This window comes from Pleurodeles waltl, chromosome 11, assembly GCF_031143425.1.
Source record: "Pleurodeles waltl isolate 20211129_DDA chromosome 11, aPleWal1.hap1.20221129, whole genome shotgun sequence".
NCBI lineage: Eukaryota > Metazoa > Chordata > Amphibia > Caudata > Salamandridae > Pleurodeles > Pleurodeles waltl.
Genome location: NC_090450.1, coordinates 377947508 through 377965883, shown reverse-complemented (window position 1 = coordinate 377965883; position 18376 = coordinate 377947508). Strand labels below are relative to the sequence as shown.

Genomic DNA, 18376 nt, shown 5'->3' with positions numbered 1-18376 from the left:
AGGGGTCCCTGAACCGGTGTAGACTGGCTTATGCAGAAATGGGCACATCTGTGCCCATGAAAGCATTTCCAGAGGCTGGGGGAGGCTACTCCTCCCCTGCCTTCACACCATTTTCCAAAGGGAGAGGGTGTAACACCCTCTCTCAGAGGAAGTCCTTTGTTCTGCCATCCTGGGCCAGGCCTGGCTGGACCCCAGGAGGGCAGAAACCTGTCTGAGGTGTTGGCAGCAGCAGCAGCTGCAGTGAAACCCCTGAAAAGGCAGTTTGGCAGTACCAGGGTCTGTGCTACAGACCACTGGGATCATGGGATTGTGCCAACTATGCCAGGATGGTATAGAGGGGGCAATTCCATGATCATAGACATGTTACATGGCCATATTCGGAGTTACCATTGTGGAGCTACATATAGGTAGTGACCTATATGTAGTGCACGCCTGTAATGGTTTCCCCGCACTCACAAAGTCCGGGGAATTGGCCCTGAACAATGTGGGGGCACCTTGGCTAGTGCCAGGGTGCCCTCACACTAAGTAACTTTGCACCTAACCTTTACCAGGTAAAGGTTAGACATATAGGTGGCTTATAAGTTACTTAAGTGCAGTGTAAAATGGCTGTGAAATAACGTGGACGTTATTTCACTCAGGCTGCAGTGGCAGGCCTGTGTAAGAATTGTCAGAGCTCCCTATGGGTGGCAAAAGAAATGCTGCAGCCCATAGGGATCTCCTGGAACCCCAATACCCTGGGTACCTCAGTACCATATACTAGGGAATTATAAGGGTGTTCCAGTAAGCCAATGTAAATTGGTAAAATTGGTCACTAGCCTGTTAGTGACAATTTGAAAGAAATGAGAGAGCATAACCACTGAGGTTCTGGATAGCAGAGCCTCAGTGAGACAGTTAGTCATAACACAGGTAACACATTCAGGCACACTTATGAGCACTGGGGCCCTGGCTGGCAGGGTCCCAGTGACACATACAACTAAAACAACATATATACAGTGAAAAATGGGGGTAACATGCCAGGCAAGATGGTGCTTTCCTACAATTAGCGCTGGAACAATCTTCCAGGCAACACCCACAACAGTTCATATGCAACACTTAGAGGACCTCTGTGAGACACTGAGGCGTAGAGTGCTTGGTTTGGTCTGCACGATCACCTCCTTATACCTGTACCGGCTTCATGCACACTGGCAAACTGCTCTATTGGCTATCCCAGAAGCAGAAGGGGGCCGCATTATACAGGCAACTCAGACTGGGGAGACGCACCTTACGTCCGACTCAAATTAAATGGCTTGAAGTTTCCAGAATACTGTTGATCACTCTACAAGTATAAATCTCTGCCATTATTAGAACACCTTTCACCCGATAGCAGCGGACCTCCTGATCCACTTACTGTCACATTCCCACAAAGCCGAATTGGACGAACACTTTATACTCTAGGAGATGCAGACGGCCATCTGGGAGAACACCAGGCCCAAATGGCTTCTCGTCTGAATTTTATAAGAAATTCACCTCCCTTCTAGCACCTCACCTGCTCCTCTTTTTTCTAAAGAGGCAGGCTTCACAAAATAGCTATCCCTTGATTTTCTGGATTTCACAATTACCACTCATCTTGAGTCAGGCAGGCCATTATCATCATTCTGTGCCTCCTATCGGTCTATTTCTTTGCTAAATATAGAATGTGAAAAATTGTTGAAAGTGATGAAGATCAAAATGGCTTTATGCCCCGTAGGAGCACATTGTTACCTACGCAGCCTCCAGACTGCCCTTGCACATCTTGACAAATTGTCAGGCCCAGTTCCCCTCCACCTCATTGATTGATTATTGATTTAATAAACTATACTGTCCCTCTTTATTTCAAATACTCTGACACATGAACTTTGATCCTCAGATTCCTTGCCCTAATTGAGGTGCTGTATGACCGCCTTACTGCTAGAGTTCGGGCAACAGGGCACTTTCCACGCCCTTCCCTATTTAGCGTGGCATGAGGCAGGGATGCCCCTATTTCTGTTCATCTTTGCCATGGTGCTCAAACCTCTGGCAAATTGGATTATAACTGATGCCCATGATCCAAGTTTTCTTCTTGTTCCAGCATCAAGAAGGTATAGTGGTGCTATATTCAGATGATACGTTGCTGTACCTGTAGTCCCTTCAGAAAAACTGCCATACCTTATGAGAATGCTAGAAGTCTGTGGAGATGTAGCGGGCCTGCGGGCTAACTGACATGTCAATACATACACATGGTGGGACCACACCCCCATCCCTGCCAAAGTTGGAAACCAGATTGAGGGTCACTTCTGGCCCTTCCCAATACTTCCGCATCCACGCTGCATCAGACCCACAGACGGCCTGGGACCTCAACATTGCACCAATCCTGACACGCGCACACACAGATCTCGACAACTGGTCTGCCCTTCCACTGAACTTACTGGGCCGCATGGCTTTATACACAATGCTAATTGTGCCCAGATGCTTGAATGTACTACAGAGTTAACCATTCATATTCTCTCCTTCTTTTTTCACAGGTCTACAATCCATGGCTGCAAGGTTTTACTGGTCTGCCATGTCTTCCAGAGTCTCCCACATTAAGTGCTCCACTTCCCAATACGAGGGGGATCTGGGCGCCCCTGATCTGTGTATCTACTATTGGGCAGCACAAATTAAACTGATTAATGACTGGCTGTTCAGAGATTGCCAAGACTCTATTTGGTGCCTTGAACTACATACACTACATTACTTTATTAGAGGAGGCCCCCTGCCTTCCTTACTCAGATCCCTAAGATCTCTTTCCAGTGCTGTAGGGTGGCACTTACACACATCCAGTACCTTGGGAGACTAATGGCGCTGACTCCTTTGTGGGTAGGAACGTGTCCAGAAGAAGTAGCACGCTCGAAGGGGCTTCCAGGGGTGCGATAGGATAGGGATTACCATGCTAGGTGGCCTGTGGGACACAAACCACATTGTTTCCTTTGACCTTCTTAAAACTGAATTCAACCTTCATAACTCACAACTCTTCAAATACTTACAAGTGCAACATGTCATTGATACATATAAAGAGTTACTAACGAAGGTCCCTCTTGCTAGCCCACTGGAGATAAAGGTGATGATGGGGTCTTTGGGTTGACAGAATTTCCAGTTAATACTGATACCTTCTCCTCAATTCCCCAGGCCCCCTCCTAAAGCTCAAAGAGACCTGGACAATTGATCTGGGGGAACTCAACAATGAGGACTGGGGAGACATGAACTTGGCTGCACGTACAGTGGCTAGACTGTAATCTCTGGCTCATTCCATTTTCATATTTTCACCATATGTATGATAACTCAAATAGACTCTGGAGGATGGGACGTGCAAGCTCACCTAGCTGCACATGATATGGCGACCCCGTAGGTTCCTTCACCACGTTGTTTGGTCCTGTCCCTTTATAAAAGCCTATTGGGCCTCAGTTCATGCACAGATCACATGCGCACTGCACATTGTGATGGAGTTAGACCCCAGGGTACTGCTTTTGGGTATAATGAATAGTTGGATAGATACTACACACCACAGATTATTTGCGGGTATTGGGTATCTTGTGGCCAAAGGAGACATCGCTCAGCACTGGAGGCCACCTAACCTACTGCCGTTGTCTGCCTGACTTAAAGGTATGAACTTCTGCTGCAATGCTGAAAAGGAGATATATAAGTTGAGCGAATGCACCAAAAAGCATTTGTAAATTTGTGGGGGGGGTGGGTGGATTCCATAGAGGTGGTATATTTTTTCTTCGACACTATTTTGCACATTCGAATTTCGGGAACAACATCTATTGACTGCTTGGTTCAAATGGGATCCTTGACTCAAGGCCATTGCTGTAATCGTGTCCACCATCTGAATGCATGTAATCTTTTGCATTTTTTATGACTGTACTATAAAATCAATAAAAAGAATCACAAGAAAAAAGCCCTGCAGATTAAAATAATTTTCACTACGTATACATTGTGACACAATCAATTAATTTATTGTAGCTTTAAAGGGCGGTCATTTTCTTAAATTAAAAATGTATTAAATAAGGCAGCAAATTTGTTTTTATAATGCATGTGCAGAAATTATAAAATGAGGACTGGCCCAAATCTCATTTCCTACTAAATCTGATTCTATGTGTTCTTGTGCCTGTGCAGGACGCACCTTTTTATGGTTTCTTCAACATTTGGTGCAGGCTCAGTTACATTTAATTCCAAGGTTTTTGCTTGGTATGTGGCAGTATTACCCCTTTCCATCATTAAGTTACCACAGACTTCTCTCTTCCTACTGTCATAGACAGGTAAATCATCTGTTTATTTTTAACGACGTTTAAGTTGGCAGTTGGAGAGTTATATCGGTTATTTTAGTGTTTCTGATGCATTGCTGAAGAATATTTGTAAATCATATTACTGAGATTTTAAGCTTGTGATCTTGCTTCAATAGTTATTTTTTCTACTGCTGTAGGCATGCTCTCATTTGTCTATTCATTTTTTGTTTTTCTCTTTGTATGAATGTTAATAGTATCTGCAGCATCCTTTCTTAGTGACAACTGGAATCACTCTACAGATAAATATAATGGTACACTTTTTATTATTTGTAAGGTCAGAAATCCCGGGCACAGTGTCTGCTTGACAGTCTACTCATTATTGTAATTCTCATATGTTTTCTGGTTCTAGAGGCCAGTTCCACAAGACTCGTGCCCAGAGAGTTTGTGATTATGGCATGTATCTGCCAGGAAAACTGCCAAGTCCAGAACTCTTCAATTCCCGGAATATTACCAGGAAAAGTAACGTAACCATAATTGTAGTGAAACAGCCGAGTGCAGGAAACCGCTCAAACAGGAAGTACAAAATGTTGATCAAGTTATCACAAACAACTGCTACCTCACAGCCAAGTTTAGTCAATTGACATTTTTCTTCAAAAACATCTTTCCTTTGTTTAAAGTATTATCAGCAACTTTAAATTTATCATAGATTCTTTGTAGCAGCACAAAAAGACGTTTTCATGTTACATCCTCAGTTAAAATCAACTCTTGCCTTCCTGCTAGTCACAAGACTTTTGACTAGTGCTCTGTGATTGTCATGTTGATCTTAGAGAGTGTTAGGGACTAGTGGTTGGATGCAGACCGTTTTACCTGAACCCGACTGATAAATCTTTGTATTGGCTCATAGTTGGATCCCCTCATTTCCCTAAAGTATATGTTGTATGAACATGTGAGTATGTAGGTACATATGAGGCGGGGTGAGCAGTTTGGGTACTTGCTGCTTGTATGAAGTTCCTACGGTTGAATGGCACTCCATGAGGTTAGTTGTTGTTTCCCCTTTTTCATCATGGTCCCCTAGGGTGCTCTTTTAGATTATCACCTCACTTTAGGAGTCCACTGTAAAGTCCGGTGTGCTATCTGGCATTTAGTATGCATTCCCTTACACCCTGTTTCTTCAATTTGTTCAATCTTCTAAGCTTCTACCACTGCAGGCCAGCTGGCACCACACCAGCCCTTTCTGGTCTAGGTAAATGAGCATTGGCCTTTGGTTTATTGAAAAAAAGGGATGTTAAAGCTAGATGACATTGTCGGTTGCAACAAAATGTTTTACACTAATGAAAACACTGAAATTTACCAGTTGTCATTAACTGAAGTAGCTATAATTTGAGCCTTGAAATAACTATAACTTGTGCCCCCCCATGCACTGTTTTGTCAAAAATGATGTAATTTCAGATGTCGTCAATGATGTTATCAATGCTGTCATTGAGCATGCCATGAGTGTCATATGTGAAGGAATAATATAAGCAGTTCATGGTGAGGAAGCGAGTTATAGGTAACTTCAGGGCTTGATGTATAGTGGGCTGCGGGGTTAGGCCCCCGGCCCCTCCTCCCTTGCCTGCAGTCATCCTGGTGCGGCGGTAGCTGGCTTCAGTGGTTTGCTCCCGCCCAGTGGGAGCAGTTTTGGTTTCTGCTCCTGCCAGACCTAAGCTCCCTGCCCTCAAGGGCGCAGGTAGGGAGTTGATGTTCTCCCAGCCCGTGCTCTTGCAAGCAGGGTACAGCACAGTGTCCCAGAGGATGGTGTCTGTTGCAGGGCAATTCAAAAGCTTAGAACATGGAAAAAAGACAGACTCCTTTTTAGCAATGTAAAGACAGCTCTTTACTGTCGCAACAGGGAGACCAACCCTCCTCACACAGGCAGGCAGCTAGCTGGTGTCATTTTGCTTCTTCGCAGGCAGCTTCTTTTATACAGAGTCAAACAATACTTTATTACATCATGTCAAACAATGAATTACTACATAGTTATGCATTAGCTGTGGAAAAACATCATGCCACCTATGACCCTAAACTTTTTATTTATTTATTTTTTATAATCTTTTGCAGGAAAAAAAAAACAGAAATCACATAGGCTGCACAATTGAAGAAAATAATGACAATCTGCAATATTTCCAAAAGATATAACAAACGGTGAAACCAGGAGCCAGAAATAGAGGGGGAAGGGAGTTAGAGGGCGTGGGAAAGACCTGTAAGAGAGAATGACATGGCATGTTAACTTAAGTGTAAGGGGAGAGGGAGACAAAGAATGGATAAGTGGTCGTGGTAGTGCAGCAGCAGAGGAAAATTAGTGCAAGTCATTGGAACTGGGGAAAAAAAAATAAGCTTTAGCGTCATGGGGATGAAGTAGCAGCTTCCCCTCTATCTTCTGCCAGAGGGTTCAGTGGCTGCCCTATGTCTTTGGGCCTCAAAGATAGAGGTTGTTAAGAGGCATAGATTTCACTAATGGTATATCAGTAAGACATATCTTGCAGCTAGGCTGCCACGGTGGGTAGTGTGCCGCTGCCCTAATGGAGGGCAATCTGCTGTTTGGCCAGTAGCAGTGCAAGTGCAGTAAAGCACCTTATGCCCAATGTTAGCAACTTAACATACCCAAATAAGGCCAGAAGCAGGTCAGGAGTGAGCACTTGCTCTGTCATTTGTGATAGAGTGGCATGGATAGCCATCCAGAAAGTATGGATTGGGGTGCAGCTCCAGGAAATGAGCAAAGTTGGCATGTTCAGTTGAACATTTAAGACAGCAATGTGACCGGGAAGGGTCTAGTTTAGCTAGTGCGTTAAGGGTTGTGTAAGCGCAATGTAAGTATTTATAATGTAATAGTTTGTGGCAATGAATATTAGAGATGAGCTTAGTTTGCGCTCAAAAGTAATACCATATTTTATCAAAGATAGGGTGTCCCAAGTCCCTTTCCCAAGCGCTCAAAAGTAATACCATATTTTATCAGAGATAGGGTGTCCCAAGTCCCTTTCCCAAGCGGTCCTCGACTTCTCTGCTCTAATAGGTCTTAACTGTCAAGAGGTATAGTAATGCGGGCTATCAAATGAGCATTCTCAGTAGCAGTGATAATCAGTGAAAGCAGGGGACTCTTTCAGTTCCTCAGGGTAGGCAGACGAGAGCGCGCAGCTTGCTATGTAATCGGTGAAGGATCATTCTATCCATGTGCGAATTGTTTTGTTCCTCCGTTATGCAGAGACAGACTGTAAAGGAGCATCAACGAACAGGTCACCTACAGCATGTATCTGATGTGTAGTTAGTGAGCATTGTGCCAGCCTTTCTTGGATATCACAAAACACATATCCACGTGAAACTCATTTTCAATCAATTTAAATATTATAGCAGAAATATCTTGCTACTGGTTAACTCATACAAAAAATTCTTAAATGAAGACGAAAATGAAAGTGCCCCTGGGGATGGATGCCCCCCCCCCCCCCCCCCCCCCCACTGGCCTTTATTTAGGTCAGAGTTAGGTTTCCATAGGAAAAGTACTTTTTGTTTTGCTAATAACTTTGGCGCTTGTGAAGAATCTGCTGAAGCTTTCCAACTGAAAAGTTCCTCCCCCTTTGCTCTTTTCTCAATAGTTTCTGTTAAGTGGTGAACAAGAAAAGGGGAGGGCCCAAAACATTGATTTATCATGTTAATTCCCACAGGAAGCCTTGCTCTCTGATACAACTGAAATTTAAAACTTTAGTCAGAAAGTATGTTTTTTGGGATCTGGTTAGCTGTTTTTAAATAAATTAGCGTGAAGGGGTTAAATAGTTAGGTATATGTGGATGGTTGATCAGCGGTACTGTACCAAAAATTTAAACAAAAAATATGACCTTCGGATTAGCTAATGGGGCTTTTTCTGCCTTTGGCACCAACTAGAGGTTAAAAAAAAAAAGTGGCAGCAGCTACTGTGGTATTCCTGTGGGACCCGATGTGGCCCTCCCATGGGGTAACACCGTAGACCTGCGGGAACTGCCACACAAGCTTCAGCACCGTATTAATGCAGTACCATGTGAGCTTGCACAGTAGCATAGGATGGAAGCTTGTGCTTCGGAGTGTGGCTACCCACAAGGAGATTGGGCCAGAGCCAGAGCCCCATTAAACGTCATCAGTGATTTAATCAATGATGTAATTTAACATGTCATAAGTAATGTAATCTGAGGTCATAAGCAGTGAATGGTGGTCTGCAAATTATGGGTAGCTTAGTAATAAATAACTGTTGAATTCCATTGTTTTGCATTTTAGCTTTTAAACGCCATTTTTAATCTTATTACAACACCTAACCATAATGACAATTTAACCTTTGCTTTTTCAGTGAATGTGTATATATGTATATATATATATGTGTGTATATATATATATATATATATATATATATTATATATGTTATACACCGACTGTTGCAACTATGTAGGTCAGAGTTTCTATAGGAAAAACGCATTTTTGGTAGGCCAAATATTGTGCACAGAATTGGAGGAGTGGCTGCCAACCTATGGAAACTCCGATCTAGATACACTTCACAGTGTTACTGCCACTATATGTGTGTATGTATATATATATAAAATTACCTAGTGGTGGTCGCCACTAGGTAGCTATAGTTAAACCTAGTTTCCATACACAGAGCATTTTTTGTTTTGCCAGTAACTTTGGCACCCCTTGACAAAACTTCACAAAATTTTCAAAATATATACTTTGGTCAGGTTCAGCTGCTGTGTTGAAAGTTTCAGGGTGATCAATCAAGCGGGGGGACGAGAAAAAGTGGGGGTCCCTAATCACATTTTCTCCCATTCTGTCTCTATGGGGTTTTTGCATTCTTTAGAGACAGCCACAGCCCGAAACCGCATGCCTAAATTACACCAGATTTGCCAGGAGGCTTGATCGTGATCTACAAATTGTGCTTTTGTGATTTGGTGTAACTCTGTTCAGCAGTTACAAAGTTACTTAAGGTTAAAAAATAAAGATATCTAGGGATGCGGAGGATTCACGGATCCACTCATGGAGGATTTGCGGATCCAGGGAAAAAGCAAGGCCCTGATTGGCTGGCCACAACCTGACAGAAAGGTTGCGGCCACCATTTTGTTTCTCGCATCAGCTGGGGAGGTGAGAAAAAGAGACTAAAAACATGTAAGAGGTCAGGATACAGGTATTCTGACTCCATAGCACACTTGGAGTGGTATCTTAGGAACCTTTCATGGACAAAATATGAGGCGAATCTCCTTAACTTACATTTCATAATGGCAAACACGTAGAGGACAGCTGTAAATGTCAATGTGGGCATATCTCTGATCCCCACTCGCTACTTCTCACATCCGTTACCTATTCCATTTCAGTATCATTGGATCAGAGTGGACACCTTTATGCCTCAACCAGCATAAGAAAATAGGAATGAGAACGTAAAGAAAAATGATCAACACAATAAAGCAATCTGTTGAGTTAATCAGTGTTGCCAGCATACCAGAAACGACAAAATGCCCTTCTCTCACACTTCCTCATCTATCACAATTTCAAGTGTTATATCATATAACACAATAACTGCACCTTCAGGGTCATCGCGTACGACATGGAAACAACTTCACATATAGGCTGAAAGAAAAGACAATACATTTCCAAACACACACCCACATGAGAGTAAACACTATACAAATGCTACAATGCAATACACTACTGAACATGCAGACAACGTTCTTTCTTTCAACAGTTTTATATTTTGTGATTCCATGCTATCTAAAAAAGCCTCCTCCCACTATATTCCTAAAACCCTGTATGAAAGAAGGTTGATGACTTTAAACTTGTTACTCTCCTTTTTTCTATCAAACGACTATTAATTTCCACCCTCTGCGTGCCTCCGCTCTCTGAGTATAGCTTTCTTTAAGTCCCTTGATTACTTGCCTTATTCTCTATTATTGGATTTCTGCAAATATCCTACACCTCATTTCATGGATCGTAGCGTCTCTTTCTTTAAAAACGTATTCCTGAAACCTAAATAAACTGACTTCCCTGGGCCATGTATTCACCCCACTAACCGTCAGTATGCTTTACAATGTATAAACTGGAGCAAAGATTAAAGTGAAGACATGAACACAGATTTAAAAACACAATAGCTGTGTGCGCCCCGGTCCAGGAGGGAGCGTCATGCCGGACTGCTGAGTACTACAACTTAACCGGCACCACGAGCTTCTCGGATGGAGACACTGTGGAACTTTTGAGGTTAGCATTCAGCATATCATCCAAACTCTGTAGCGAGAGAGCTGACAGGTCTAGGTATATTTTTGTAGCATTAAATGGGAAGTCAGTGATTTCGGTTCAGTGCTGTGAGACAAGAGAGCTCTGCCTTTAATGTAAAGGCAACATTAAAATTGACACGATGAGGTCCGGTGGGTGCTTATTCTAAATGTTCTTGTTACTATAAACGTGTTTTAAACCTTTTTAGTGCTGCTACCAGCGAATGTAGCGAAACAGCTGCAATCATGCTTTACACTTCAAAAGGAGGAACGGAGGGCTGACTGTCTTCACGTTGTTCCGAAATGTGAGTTGCAAGTTGTGAACGAAATTTAAGAGCAATTTGATATCTGATCAACTTGCTTAAAATATCTTCCACTTTAGTAAATGTTAATCTTATTGGACTGTTGCAAGTAATTCTATTACATTAATAATAACTGCAAACAAATGTACCTCCCAAAATGTTGGTACGGGATGGCCCGGTGGATATTCAGATCCCAAGGTCGCCCTGTGGGGTAAGCTTGGTGCTGCAAAACTATTTCCAAAACATTGATTTCAATTACAGCAGGCTGAAGTCACAAAATGGTAAATTGATGGCTGCACCTCTCATTCACAGCAGTGCAAAATAGCAAGAAGCTGGGGTGAGATGACATATATAAAGTATGTTACCTTAAGTCATGACATGGTTGTTTGCAATCATGGTGTGAGAATTGCTGGCGTAGTTGAAATGTTGTGTCACACGTGATGTAACGGTATGTTGTCTGATGTATTTGTGTAATTTCTACTACTGGGATATTTTAAAGTATAATTATCTAGAATAATTTATTGTATGGCACATAAAGACTTATCGCCATTGATTTTTGTACTCGTAGTGTAAACGGCACAATGAAATAATTCCATACTGTAGAGATGTTTGTGGAGTACAGGGAACAGAATACATTTCTGGATGGACAACTGGTGGGGTGGATAAGCTCTAGCAGTTGTCTATAGGTTATTGTCACAATTTCCTAATGTGTTGTTATGGTTCGATTTTAAAGCAGTGTCTATTCAAGGTCTAAAACTATACTGAAGTACTCAATTAAGAACATTAACAACAGGGAGAAACCAATATTTGCCAAGCAATCCAGGTAGCACCTTTGCTTTATAGAGATGGCAAATTAATGGGGGAATAGGTATGTGTAGGAAGCTGGAAATGTATATACTATATCAAAAAGAGATATAGTGTGCACAGAGATCAGGGGTTCCCCAGCGGCTTAACAGAGGCTAAAGTAGATAATACTAATGCTCTCTTTTGTGGTAGTGTGGTCGAGCAGTTAGGCTTTTCAGAGGGTAGTGCAAAGCATCTGTTATACACACACAGACAAGAGAAGAAGCACACACTCAATGACTTAACTCCAGACCAAAGGTTTTTATATAGCAAAAATTTATTTTCTTAGTGTATTTTCAGAACCACAAGATTCAAGTTGCAGGTAAGTACTACAATAGATTTGTATTTCACACAGGCATCAACAGTACTTTGTTTGAAATAGGTAAGTAATACAGTTTTTGAATTATTGGCAATAATCTGTTCTAAAAGACAGTTCCTAGGGCGAAGGAATGTTAGATTGTTTTACAGGTAAGTACAATTCTTACAGTTTCAGTCTACGGGTTTTAGGACGTCCACAGGTTGGGGTTCAAGTTAAGCCCAAACACCCACCACCAGCAACATGGGGCCGGCTGGGTGCAGAGGTCAAAGTTTACCAATTTTAATGTGGGCTCCTATGGAGACAGGGGGTATTCGGAATCAGGCTTGCCTGCAGGTAAGTACCCGCATCTCGAAGGGCAGACTGGAGGGGATTAGAAGAGCACTGAAGGGGCCACAAGTAGGCACCAAACACACACCCTAGGCGGCACAGGGGCGGCAGGGTGCAAACAGTACGTCAGGTTTTCAATGCTGGTCTATGGGGAGACCCTGGGGGTCACTCAGAGCCTGCAGACTAGGTCCAGCGGGGTGTCTCGGGCACACCACCGGTTGGACAGGAAGGAGGGCCGCCTGCTGAACATAGAGGCACGGGGGTCGGTTTCTCCAAGGCCTGGGGCTGTGGTGCAATGTGTCTTTAGGCGTCGGATATCTTCGCCCGGAGCTTCGCAGTAAGGGGGTCCTTGGAATGCCTTCTGCAGGCGTCGTCGTGGAGGGGTGGAGAAGTCAACCCAGAGTGGCAACTTGCTCACAATCGCCTGGGGACTCTCTCTTGCTGGGTGGCCCACTTGGACACGGGCCATTGAAATCGGGTGCACAGGGGTTAAAACTCACGCATCCGGAGTGAGGCAGGAGTCCTTGGTTGTAGGTTTTTCTCAGACAGTGCCACGGTCCTTGGGAGTTCTAGGTCCCTGTGGGTGCAGGGCAGTCCTCTGGAGTTGCACAGAGGTGGCTGGCCCTGCTGGACGCATCGCTGGTCTTTTGCAGGTTCTTTGAAGTAGGAGACAGGCTGGTAGGGCTGGGGCCAAAGCTGTTGTCGTCTTAATTCTTCTCTACTGGGGGTTTCAGCTTAGCAGTCCTTTTTCTTGTAGGTCACCAGGAATCTGTTGAGCTGGGTTCAGGGAGTCTCTTAAATCCTAGATGCAGGGGCATTTTAGGGGTCAGAGGGCAGTAGCCAATGGCTACTGTCCCTGAGATTGGCTACACCCGCCTTGTGCCCACTCCCTTTAGGGAGGGGGGCACAAACCTAATCCTATTGGTCCCTGTCCTCCAAACCAAGATGGAGGATTCTGCAGGGAGGGGGTCACCTCAGCTCTGGACACCTTGGGGGTGGTCCCTCCTCCCTGTTTTCCCTAATTTTCCTGCTGGACTTGCAGCCAAAAGTGGGGCTTTGTATGAGGGCTTGCAGCTCCACTAGCTGGAGTGCCCTGGGGCACTGTGATCTGAGGCTTGAGCCTTTGAGGCTCACCACCAGGTGTTACAGTTCGTGTAGGGGGAGGTGTGAAGCACCTCCAGCCAGGACAGGCTTTGTTTCTGCCCACAGAGTGCACAACGGCTCACCCCATGTGGTCAGAAACTTGTCTGCAAGTGGCAGGCTGGCACAGACTAGTAAGTCCTACACTACCATTTTGGCTAACATAGAGGGGGCATCTCTAAGATTCTCTGTGTGTGCATTTTTCAATAAATCCCACACTGGCATCAGTGTGGGTTTATTGTGCTGGGGAGTTCGATATCAAACTTCCCAGTATTCATTGAAGCCATTACAGAACTGTGGAGTTCGTAATGACAAACTCCTAGACCATATACTCAGTATGGCTAAACTGCTCTTACAATGTCTAAGAATGAACTTAAAACACTGTAGAGGCATATTGCTCATGCAGCTATGCCCTCACCTGTGGTATAGTGCACCCTGCCTTAGGGCTGCAAGGCCTGCTAGAGGGGTGACTTACCTATGCCACAGGCAGTGATTTGTGGGCATGGCACCCTGAGAGGAGTGCCATGTCGACTGTCTTTTTCTCCTCACCAGCACACACAAGCTTCAAGGCAGTGTGTATGTGCTTGGTGAGGGGGGGGGGGCCCTAGGGTGGCATAATACATGCTACAACCCTTAGACACCTTCCCTGGCTACAGGTCCCTTGGTACCATGGGTACCCTTTACAAGGGACTTAAATGTGTGCTCAGGTTGTGCCAATTGTGGCAACAAAGGTACAGTTTTAGGGAAAGAACACTGGGGCTGGGGCCTGGTTATGAGGGTCCGAGCCCACTTTCAATCAAAGTTGGCATCAACACTAGGCAAAAAGTAGAGGGGTAACCATGCCAACAGTGGCTCTTTCCTACAGTATGGATGTTGTTCTGCCTACTAGGACACATACTGAACTATGCGTTCTAGACTTTTCATTACCAACTGGAGGCAAAATAGAATTTAAAGGGCATAAAGGTTAAAGACTCGGATGTAAAATGCTGTTTCAATAGCTCCTTTGCCAGCAGTGTTCAGCAATGAAAAGAAATAAATCAGACATATAACACCAGACATGTAAATTAATCTTTTCTTAAAATCCGACAGCACAATGTGATAATCTGAGGAGTTTAGTTTTCTTGGGCGGGCTGCATTGTGTTTGCAGATCTGAGGAAGTAAGAAGGCTATGCGCAGCGGGTTTGGTACCAGAGGGCATGAGTGGACAGCAGGGCCAAAGGTTCATTCTGTGACGACGTGCTACTGCAGACTGCCAAAGAACGTGTACAGTGGATTCTTATTTAGGCCGGGGACAAAAGTATATTATTCAAAGCTCCATGAATTGCTCTTTTTTATTAAAGGTTAATTACGATTCTTTACTCAAGAGAAAATACATTTGGTTATAAAAAGCCCCCCTCCACAACTCTAAACTTTTTTAGTTACACACATATCCTGTGTAAATCACTAACAGCAATCCGGTAGATATGCTTAAATGAGTTAGTTAACATGACATGAACGTTTTGAATCACAAATCGCTTCGCCCGGTGTATGGTAAATCTACAGGGAAACAGGGAGTTTCTTGGTCAGCCTAGTTTAGTGGTTTTTAGGTCAAGCACAAGCGCTTTGACCTGTTGTAAGAATTGTGGACTTTTAACCACGTCCATATCACATCCATCACTTTAATTTGTTTGCGAGCTTGCCTTTCGAAAATCCCTTGACGTCATTGGTAAATGCTTTATGTTTGTCCTGCTTTGGGGCGGTTTTGTTTACCACCTTGCAGACTGACTCTGTTACATGGATAATTGTTAAGAAACTATAACTCTTAGCCTAAAGTTACTGTCCGGCACGAGTCATAGTTTCTTCAGATAAGTAGAACTATAAGTAGATATATATAACTGCTGAATTTCTATGGTTGTGTAAAAGTGAACCATCAACCTAACTATAAAGTCCCTGTAACCTTTGTTTTTTTGGTGAAGTTCTATATATTTTTTTTAATGTAAAGTGATATCTACTTACCGCATGTTAGGCCGTGCGCTGTGGCGGGTGGCTGCACCAACCCATCTGCATGCCCTCAAACCCAGGCTGAGCATGGCCTTTGATCATGAGCAGCATGGAGCTGAATGCAGTGGGTATACTTATTTTTTAAACATTTTTGAGGATCCGCCTTGGATTCACAGATCGGCCGGGAAAAAAGGGCAATATTTTGTCCATGAAAGGTTCCTAAGATACCACTCCAAGTGTGCTATGGAGTCAGAATACCTGTATCCTGACCTCTTACATGTTTTTAGTCTCTTTTTCTCACCTCCCCAGCTGATGCGAGAAACAAAATGGTGGCCGCAACCTTTCTTTCAGGTTGTGGCCAGCCAATCAGGGCCTTGCTGACGTCAAGGCATTTTTGAAAGGCAAGCTCGCAAACAAATTAAAGTGATGGATGTGGTATGGACGTGGTTAAAAGTCCACAATTCTTACAACAGGTCAAAGCGCTTGTGCTTGACCTAAAAACCAGGAAACTAGGCTGACCAAGAAACTCCCTGTTTCCCGTGGATTTACCATACAACGGGCGAAGCAATTTATGATTCAAAACATTCAGGTCATGTTAACTAACTCATTTAAGCATATCTACCGGATTGCTGTTTGTGATTCACACAGGATATGTGTGTCACTAAAAAAGTTTAGAGTTGTGGAGGGGGGCTTTTTATAACCAAATGTATTTTCTCTTGAGTAAAGAATCGTAATTAACCTTTAATAAAAAAGAGCAATTCATGGAGCTTTGAATAATATACTTTTGTCCCCAGCCTAAATAAGAATCCACTGTACACGTTTTTTGCCAGTCTGCAGTAGCACATCGTCACAGAACCAACCTTTGGCCCTGCTGTCCACTCATGCCCTCTGGTATCAAACCCGCTGCGCATGGCTTTCCTACTTCCTCAGATCTGCAAACACAATGCAGGCCGCCCAAGAAAACTAAACTCCTCAGATTGTTTATCACATTGTGCTGTCGGATTTGAAGAAAAGATTAATTTACATGTCTGGTGTTATATGTCTGATTTATTTCTTTATTGCTGAACACTGCTGGCAAAGGAGCTATTGAAACAGCATTTTACATCGGAGTCTTTAACCATTATGCCCTTTAAATTCTATTTTGCACCCAGTTTGTAATGAAAAGTCTAGAACGCATAGTTCAGTATGTGTCCTAGTAGGCAGAACAACATCCATACTGTAGGACAGTGCCACTGTTGGCATGGTTACCCCCCCACTTTTTGCCTAGTGTTGATGCCAACTTTGAAAGTGGGCTCGGACCCTCATAACCAGGCCCCAGCCCCAGTGTTCTTTCCCTAAAACTGTACCTTAGTTTCCACAATTAGCACAACCTGGGCATACATTTAAGTCCCTTGTAAAGGGTAGCCATGGTACCAAGGGACCTGTAGCCAGGGAAGGTGTCTAAGGGCTGTAGCATGTATTATGCCACCCTAGGGGGCCCCCTCACCAAGCACATACACACTGCCTTGCAGCTTGTGTGTGCTGGTGAGGAGAAAAAGACAGTCAACATGGCACTCCTTTCAGGGTGCCATGCCCACAAATCACTGCCTGTGGCATAGGTAAGTCACCCCTCTAGCAGGCCTTACAACCCTAAGGCAGGGTGCACTATACCACAGGTGACGGCATAGCTGCATGAGCAATATGCCTCTACTGTGTCTTAAGTTCATTCTTAGACATTGTAAGTGCAGTGTAGCCATACTGAGTATATGATCTAGGAGTTTGTCATTACGAACTCCACAGCTCCGTAATTGCTTCACTGAATACTGGGAAGTTTGATATCGAACTCCCCAGCACAATAAACCCACACTGATGCCAGTGTGGGATTTATTGAAAAATGCACACACAGAGCATCTTAGAGATGCCCCCTCTATGTTAGCCAAAATGGTAGTGTAGGACTTACCAGTCTGTGCCACCCTGCCACTTTCAGACAAGTTTCTGACCACATGGGGTGAGTGCCGTTGTGCACTCTGTGGGCAGAAACAAAGCCTGTCCTGGCTGGAGGTGCTTCACACCTCCCCCCTACAGGAACTGTAACACCTGGTGGTGAGCCTCAAAGGCTCAAGCCTCAGACCACAGTGCCCAAGGGCACTCCAGCTAGTGGAGCCGCCCGCCCTCATACAAAGCCCCACATTTGGCGGCAAGTCCAGCAGGAAAAGTATGGAAAACAGGGAGGAGTGACCACCCCCAAGGTGTCCAGAGCTGAGGTGACTCCCTCCCTGCAGAATCCTCCATCTTGGGTTGGAGGATAGGGACCAATAGGATTAGGTTTGTTCCCCTCTCCCTAAAGGGAGTGGGCACAAGGCGGGTGTAGACAACCTCAGGGACAGTAGCCATTGGCTACTGCCCTCTGACCCCTAAAATGCCCCTGTATCTAGGATTTAAGAGACTCCCTGAACCCAACTCACCAGATTCCTGGTGACCTACAAGAAAAAGGACTGCTAAGCTGAAACCCCCAGCAGAGAAGAATTAAGATGACAACAGCTTTGGCCCCAGCCCTACCAGCCTGTCTCCTACTTCAAAGAACCTACAAAAGACCAGCGACGCATCCAGCAGGGCCAGCCACCTCTGCGCAACTCCAGAGGACTGCCCTGCACCCAAAGGGACCAAGTACTCCCAAGGACCACGGCTCTGTCTGAGAAAAACCTACAACCAAAGACTCCTACCTCACTCCGGATGCGTGAGTCTTAACCCCTGTGCACCCAGTGTCAATGGCCTGTGTCCAGGTGGGCCACCCAGCAAGAGAGAGTCGCCAGGCAATTGTGAGCAAGTGCCCACTCTGGGTTGACCTCTCCACGCCGACACCTGCAGAAGGCATCCCAAGGACCCCCTTACTGCGAAGCTCCGGGCGAAGATATCAGACGCCTAAAGACACATTGCACCGCAGCCCCCAGGCCTTGGAGAAACCGACCCGCA

At 44.5% G+C, this 18376-nt stretch overlaps 1 protein-coding gene across 15 annotated transcripts in view; it reads left to right on the top strand.

Annotated features, from left to right (window-relative positions):
• The window catches only part of PXYLP1 (2-phosphoxylose phosphatase 1), an 807084-nt gene that overhangs the window by 481856 nt on the left and 306852 nt on the right, over positions 1 to 18376 (top strand). The window lies entirely within an intron of this gene.